This window comes from Arachis stenosperma, unplaced genomic scaffold (genome assembly GCF_014773155.1).
Source record: "Arachis stenosperma cultivar V10309 unplaced genomic scaffold, arast.V10309.gnm1.PFL2 arast.V10309.gnm1.Scaffold_100028, whole genome shotgun sequence".
Lineage (NCBI taxonomy): Eukaryota > Viridiplantae > Streptophyta > Magnoliopsida > Fabales > Fabaceae > Arachis > Arachis stenosperma.
The window spans coordinates 1,569,834-1,577,597 of record NW_026651370.1 but is presented as its reverse complement, the minus strand read 5'-3'; the positions used below and the strand labels follow the sequence as shown (position 1 = coordinate 1,577,597).

At 39.0% G+C, this 7,764-nt stretch overlaps 1 non-coding gene across 1 annotated transcript; it reads left to right on the top strand.

Moving 5' to 3' along the window:
- The first annotated feature begins 369 nt into the window (after positions 1–369).
- Positions 370–477, top strand: LOC130959964 (small nucleolar RNA R71). The gene has a single exon (XR_009078937.1). It is a non-coding gene; the product is annotated as a small nucleolar RNA R71 (small nucleolar RNA).
- The last annotated feature ends 7,287 nt before the right edge of the window (positions 478–7,764 follow it).

Genomic DNA, 7,764 nt, shown 5'->3' with positions numbered 1-7,764 from the left:
CCATTGAAGGGTTCTCAGGATCATAAGCTTCTTCTTCAGATGAAGCATCCTTAGTACTGCTTGGTGCATTTTGCATTCCAGACAGACTTTGAGAAATCAAATTGACTTGTTGAGTCATATCTTGTTCTAAGCCAGAATGGCATTCAGAGTATCAATCTCAAGAACTCCTTTCTTCTGATTAGTCCCATTGTTCACAGGATTCCTTTCAGAAGTGTACATGAATTGGTTATTTGCAACCATTTCAATTAGCTCTTGAGCTTCGGTAGGCGTCTTCTTCAGATGAAGAGATCCTCCAGCAGAGCTATCCAAAGACATCTTGGATAGTTCAGAGAGACCATCATAGAAAATACCTATGATGCTCCATTCAGAAAGCATGTCAGAAGGACATTTTCTGATCAATTGTTTGTATCTTTCCCAAGCTTCATAGAGGGATTCTCCATCCTTCTGTCTGAAGGTTTGGACTTCCACTCTAAGCTTACTCAATTTTTGAGGTGGAAAGAACTTTGCCAAGAAGGCATTGACTAGCTTTTCCCATGAGTCCAGGCTTTCTTTAGGTTGTGAGTCCAACCATATCCTAGCTCTGTCTCTTACAGCAAAAGGGAATAGCATAAGTCTCTAGACCTCAGGGTCAACCCCATTAGTCTTGACAGTGTCACAGATTTGCAAGAATTTAGCTAAGAACTGATGAGGATCTTCCAATGGAAGTCCATGGAACTTGCAATTCTGTTACATTAGAGAAACTAATTGAGGCTTAAGCTCAAAGTTGTTTGCTCCAATGGCAGGGATAGAGATGCTTCTCCCATAGAAGTCGGGAGTAGGTGCAGTAAAGTCACCCAGCACCTTCCTTGCATTGTTGGCATTGTTGTTGTTTTCGGCTGCCATGGGTTCTTCTTCTTTGAAGATTTCTGTTAGGTCCTCTACAGAGAGTTGTGCCTTAGCTTCTCTTAGCTTTCGCTTCAAGGTCCTTTCAGGTTCAGGGTCAGCTTCAACAAGAATGCCTTTGTCTTTGCTCCTGCTCATATGAAAGAGAAGAGAATAAGAAAATGTGGAATCCTCTATGTCACAGTATAGAGATTCCTTGAGGTTTCAGAAGAACAGAAAATTAGAAGGAAGAAGTAGAGAATTCGAACTTAATCAGATAGAGTTCGAATTGTGCATTGAGGAAGAGTGGTACTCCATAAATAGAAGGATGTGAGAAGAGGGGAAGAAATTTTCGAAAATTAATTAAAAAGATTTTAAAAACATTTTGAAAAATTGATTGATAATTTTCGAAAACTAAAAGTGGAAAAGAAATCAAGTGATTTTTGAAAAAGATTTTGAATTTAGAAATCAAAAAGATATGATTGAAAACTTATTTTGAAAAAGATGTGATTAAAAAGATATGATTGAAAAGTTATGGTTTTTAAAAAGATATGATTTGAAAACAATTTTAAAAAAAAGATTTGATTTTAAAAATTAATGACTTGCCTAACAAGAAAAGATATGATTCAAACATTAAACCTTTCTCAACAGAAAAGGCAACAAACTTGAGATGTTCAATCAAATCATTAATTGTTAGTAAGTATCTTTGAAAAAGGAAAGAAATTGATTTTGAAAACATTTGATTGAAAAGATTTGATTTGAAAAAGATTTGATTTTGAAAAACTTGAAACTTGAAAAAAAAAATTTGATTTTGAAAACAAATCTTCCCTCTTGTGCCATCCTGGCGTTAAACGCCCAGAATGGTGCACATTCTGGCGTTTAACGCCCAGTGCACTACCTTTTTGGGCGTTAAACGCCCAACCAGGCACCCTGGCTGGCGTTTAAACACCAGTCTGTCCTTCTTCACTGGGCGTTTTGAACGCCCAGCTTTTTCTGTGTAATTCCTCTGCTGCATGTTCTGAATCTTCAGTTCCCTGTACTATTGACTTGAAACTAGAACCAAGATCAAATAAACAATGCATGCAAGACACCAAACTTAAAATTAGACACTAGACTCAAACAAGAAACATAAAATATTTTTGGTTTTTATGATTTTGAAATTTTTTTTGTGCTTTTTCGAAAATTATATGAAAATAGAAAACAAAGGTTTCAGAATTCTCAATTTGGATTCCAGGAATCATTGCAATGCTAGTCTAAGACTCCAGTCCAGGAATTAGACATGGCTTCACAGCCAGCCAAGCTTTCAAAGAAAGCTTCGGTCCAAAACACTAGACATGGCCAATGGCCAGCCAAGCCTTAGCAGATCATTGCTCCAATAGCAAGATTGATAGAGATCAACAAGCTCTTGTGATGATAAGTTGAAAACTCGGTCCAATAAGATTAGACATGGCTTCACAGCCAGCCAGATTTCAATAGATCATCATGAAACTCTAGAATTCATTCTTAAGAACTCTGAAGAAAAATACCTAATCTAAGCAACAAGATGAACCGTCAGTTGTCCATACACAAAACAATCCCCGGCAACGGCGCCAAAACTTGGTGTGCGAAATTGTGATCACTACTTTTCACAACTCAAATAATCCCTAGTAATGGCCCTAAAAACTTGGTGCTCAATACCATGGCATAAACACAACTTTGCACAACTAACCAGCAAGTGCACTGGGTCGTCCAAGTAATAAACCTTACGCGAGTAAGGATCGATCCCACGGAGATTGTTGGTATGAAGCAAGCTATGGTCACCTTGTAAATCTTAGTCAGGCAGACTCAAATGGGTATAGATGATATATGAATAAAACATAAAGATAAAGATAGAGATACTTATGTATATCATTGGTGAGAGCTTCAGATAAGCGTATGAAGATGCCTTCCCTTCCGTCTCTCTGCTTTCCTACTGTCTTCATCCAATCCTTCTTACTCCTTTCCATGGCAAGCTTATGCAAGGGTTTCACCGTTGTCAGTGGCTACCTCCCATCCTCTCAGTGGAAATGTTCAACGCACCCTGTCATGGCACGGCTATCCATCTGTCGGTTCTCGATCAGGCCGGAATAGAATCCATTGATTCTTTTGCGTCTGTCACTAACGCCCCGCCTTCAGGAGTTTGAAGCACGTCACAGTCATTCAATCATTGAATCCTACTCAGAATACCACAGATAAGGTTAGACCTTCCGGATTCTCTTGAATGCCGCCATCAGTTCTTGCCTATACCACGAAGACTCTGATCTCACGGAATGGCTGGCTCGTTTGTCAGGCGAGCACTCGGTTGTCAGGCGATCAACCATGCATCGTGTATCAGGAATCCAAGAGATAAACATTAGAGCCTTGTTTGCTTGTAGAATAGAGTGGTTGTCAGTCACTTGTTCATAAGTGAGAATGATGATGAGTGTCACATAATCATCACATTCATCAAGTTCTTGAGTGCAAATGAATATCTTGGACAAAGAACAAGTGGAATTGAATAGAAGAACAATAGTAATTGCATTAATACTCGAGGTACAGCAGAGCTCCACACCTTAATCTATGGTGTGTAGAAACTCCACCGTTGAAAATACATAAGAACAAGGTCTAGGCATGGCCGTGAGGCCAGCCCCCAGTGATCAAAAGATTCAAAGATCTCCAGATGAAAATACAATAGTAAAAGGTCCTACTTATAGAGAACTAGTAGCCTAGGGTGTACAGAGATGAGTAAATGACATAAAAATCCACTTCCGGGCCCACTTGGTGTGTGCTTGGGCTGAGCATTGAAGCATTTTCGTGTAGAGACTCTTCTTGGAGTTAAACGCCAGCTTTTGTGCCAGTTTGGGCGTTTAACTCCCATTTTGGTGCCAGTTCCGGCGTTTAACGCTGGAAATTCTGAGGGTGACTTTGAACGCCGGTTTGGGCCATCAAATCTTGAGCAAAGTATGGACTATCATATATTGCTGGAAAGCCCAGGATGTCTACTTTCCAACGCCGTTGAGAGCGCGCCAATTGGGTTTCTGTAGCTCCAGAAAATCCACTTCGAGTGCAGGGAGGTCAGAATCCAACAGCATCTGCAGTCCTTTTCAGTCTCTGAATCAGATTTTTGCTCAGGTCCCTCAATTTCAGCCAGAAAATACCTGAAATCACAGAAAAACACACAAACTCATAGTTAAGTCCAGAAAAGTGAATTTTAACTAAAAACTAATAAAAATATACTAAAAACTCAACTCAAACTACTAAAAACATACTAAAAACAATGCCAAAAAGCGTACAAATTATCCGCTCATCAGCGTCCACCCCACAGTTTTTTTTTTTGAGAGAAATATGCTGAAGTGCTCCCCATACCATTCACAATTCTTTATGCATCTACTTACTAAACACAAAAATGCAATTCATAGAAATGCAATATGATGTTATTCATCTACTACTAAACACAACATACATGTGACTAAGCTAACAATTGAGTTGTACAAACAAATTTATGTGAAACATCTACCTACAATGGTAACTCAAGTCACTTATTAAGCAAATTTAAAAGAGAATGGAAAGAGTTTACCATGGTGGGGTGTCTCCCACCTAGCACTTTTAGTTTAAGTCCTTAAGTTGGACATTTTGAGATGCTTGTTGTCATGGTGGCTTATGCTTGTGCTCATCCTTGAATTCCCAAGGATCCATGCTTCTCAATTGGTTGACAGAATTTCCAACCATCTTCATCAAGCTTGGGCAAAGTTCTACCCAAGATATGAGTTCCCTTAGTTGGTCTTCACAAAGCGAGCCGGGATCCCATATCTTATCTTCACATCCGTCCGTTATTTGAGTTTCATGATGTTGTCGGATGAGTGGTTGACATAAAAGTGATTGACACATGGAATTCTCTTTATTTCGCCAATGCTTCCTTCCAAGCCCATATATGGTAATTTTTGTACCATCCTCATTCATACACCGTAGAGTCTTGGCCTTTATGATTTTTATACCGAAATTCCAACCACTACACAACTCTTTCCTATTCTTAATTCCACAAAGAGCTCTAAGTTGACCATCATTTTCAATTAAACCATATTCAAGTGAGAGAGTAAAGCTTAGGGATGAGAGTTTTACCCACTTGAAAGTCGATTTAGGGAGGGGGACCTCCCCACACTTAGACAATGCAAGGTCTACTTCTTTAGACTCTTCTTTGATTGTTTCCACCTCTTCACAAACTGCTTCAATTTCAACCTTTTCCCCTTTTTCACTTGGCTTGGTGTTGTCTTCAAGAACTTCATCTTGGCCAATGGGAGGTGATTCAATTTGGGATAGGAATTCATTGATGAATGAATCCATCTCTTGATCAACCTCTTCATATTCTTCAATTTCAATATACACCATGCCGTTTCCGTCTTCCTTGGGAGGTTGTGCACACTCTTTTATAATTTTAGCTTCATGTCCGAGGGAAGAGGATGATGACAAGTCATCATATACCCATTTTTCAAGCTAATTTCACTTGTTTTGATAGCATTTATGCACTTTCTTGAGCCATAAGCAAGCCAATTGGGTAGATTTTTATGCTTCCTTTGATTTAATCAACCATATGTGAATTAATGCAAATTCATGAGGTTTTATGCTATAATTGTTGCATATTATGATAGATTGAATATCTCATGATTTTGAGCATAGCTTTGATGTGTTTGGTTGATTTATGATAGGTGAAGAAAGCTTGGAGAAAAGTGGAAGAAAGAAGGAACGGCTAGAAGCAAAGAGGGAGCAATGAAACAAGTGAAATTGAACCAAGAAACATAAAGTTGGAGTTGAAGTTAGCCCCCAAACTTTGGCACAAACTTTTGGTGCAAAGTTAGCCTCAAAGTTTGCCCCCAAACTTGAAGGCTAACTTGAGAAGTTGAAATTTCTTCCCTGGGCACTCAAAGTTTGCGCCAACGTTAGCCCCCAAACTTGGAGGCTAACGTTGGCATGTTGATTCCTCCCTGGGTAGCCAAAGTTTGCGCTCAAGTTTGCCCCCAAACTTGGAGGCTAACGTTGGCATGTCAATTTCTCACCCAGGGCAACCAAAGTTTGCGCTCAAGTTTGCCCCAAACTTGGAGGCCAACTTTGGCGCCAATTGTATTTAAGGAAAGGCCAAAGTTTGCGCTGAAGTTTGCCCCCAAACTTGAAGGCCAACTTTGGCACCAGAAAAATTGAATTGCTGATATGAAAAGTTGGCCTCAAAGTTTGACCCCAAACTTCAACTCAAACTTTGAATCCAACTTGGCAAAAATTCAAATCCGGTTCACATGGTTCACTTGGGTTTCTCTTCAAACTTCAAGAGCAATTAACCAAGGCCTCTTTCAACCCAATTTCACCAAATCAAAAGCCCATCCAAATCCCAAAATCCAAGAATAGAAAGTGTATAAATAGGAGTTAGTTTGATGTAATTAGGACTTTTACTTTTAGCTTTGAATTTTTACTTTTATTTCGGGAGCTTTTGAATACTTTCCTGGTGACTGAACCGAGAATTCTGAGAATTGGGGAGGGAATTGATCTCTCTTCTCCCTCGTTCTTGCCTTAGCAATTCTAATCTTCTTGTTTTGAGTTTTGGGTGTGAAGAGTTGAGGAAATTCTGTCTCAACCTCCATTCAAAATCTCTTCAATTTCGTTTCTGCATAATCAAGTTGAATTTCATTTTCTCTACTGCTTCTTCTTCTAATTCTTGCCAATTGCTTTGTTAACTTGGATCTAGGAAGGCAAATAGAGATCTAGGCTCTGCTACCTAGTCTCTTGAGACCTGAGACCCAATTTTACTTTTGGTTCTTCTGTGAACCTCTTCTGCACTTTATTTCCTTTCTATTTGAATGCTTACTGCTTCTGATTCAATTTTTGCTCTCTTAATTGTTGCAATTCACTTTCTCTCTGTTTAGATTCTGCAATCCCAGTCCTCAAACCCCTTTTATATTCAAGCCATTTATCTTTCTTGCCGTTTAAGTTACTGTAATTTACATTTCTTGCACTTTAAGTTTCAGTCATTTACTTTCTTGTTCTTTAAGATTTAGTCCATTTTACCTTCCTGTTCTTTAATTTACTGCAATTTGCCCTTCCCCCTTTACATTTACTGTCATTTACTTCCTGTTAAACACAAATCTCTCAACCAATACTTGATTCGCTTGACTAAACCAACCACTAAACTAAAATTGCTCAATCCTTCAATCCCTGTGGGATCGACCTCACTCATGTGAGTTATTATTACTTGATGCGACCCGGTACACTTGCCGGTGAGTTTTGTGTTGGATCGTTTTTCACACATCAAGTTTTTGGCGCCGTTGCCGGGGATTGAAATAGATTGACAATGATTAAGTGAAGTGGAGGTCTAGATCAAGCATTTTTTTTATTTTTGCTCGCTGATTCAAATTGAAACCAAGGTGTTTGTGTTTTTGCCCCACTAAGAAATTCTCATCTCTGACATGAATTTCAATTTTCCTTGGTGTTGTGTTTTACAAAATTCAAATGGAGTTCACCTCATCTTTTAGTCAAACAAACTTCTTGGGATATTGCCCGCCATCACAATATGATTCAAGTCAGTATTCTAATTATGGTTGGGAATATCACCAGGAAGACACAAATTCTGAGCACTCCAATCCATGGAGATTTGCTTCAGAACCCCAAGATGAGAAAAAGAATTATGAGGGATACCAACCACCACCACAAAATGCTTCATATCATTATCCTCATGGTGGATGGGAGTATCACCAAGAAACTGCAAATTCTGAGCAGTCAAATCACATGAAAATTATCCATCCTCACTTCCCAGTTTCTCATTTGAAAGTTCTTCATCACTAGATTATGCCTCAACACAAAGTTTCCTCCAAAATCCATACCACTCATCCCATCAATCACACAACCCATTCCACACCCCTCAAC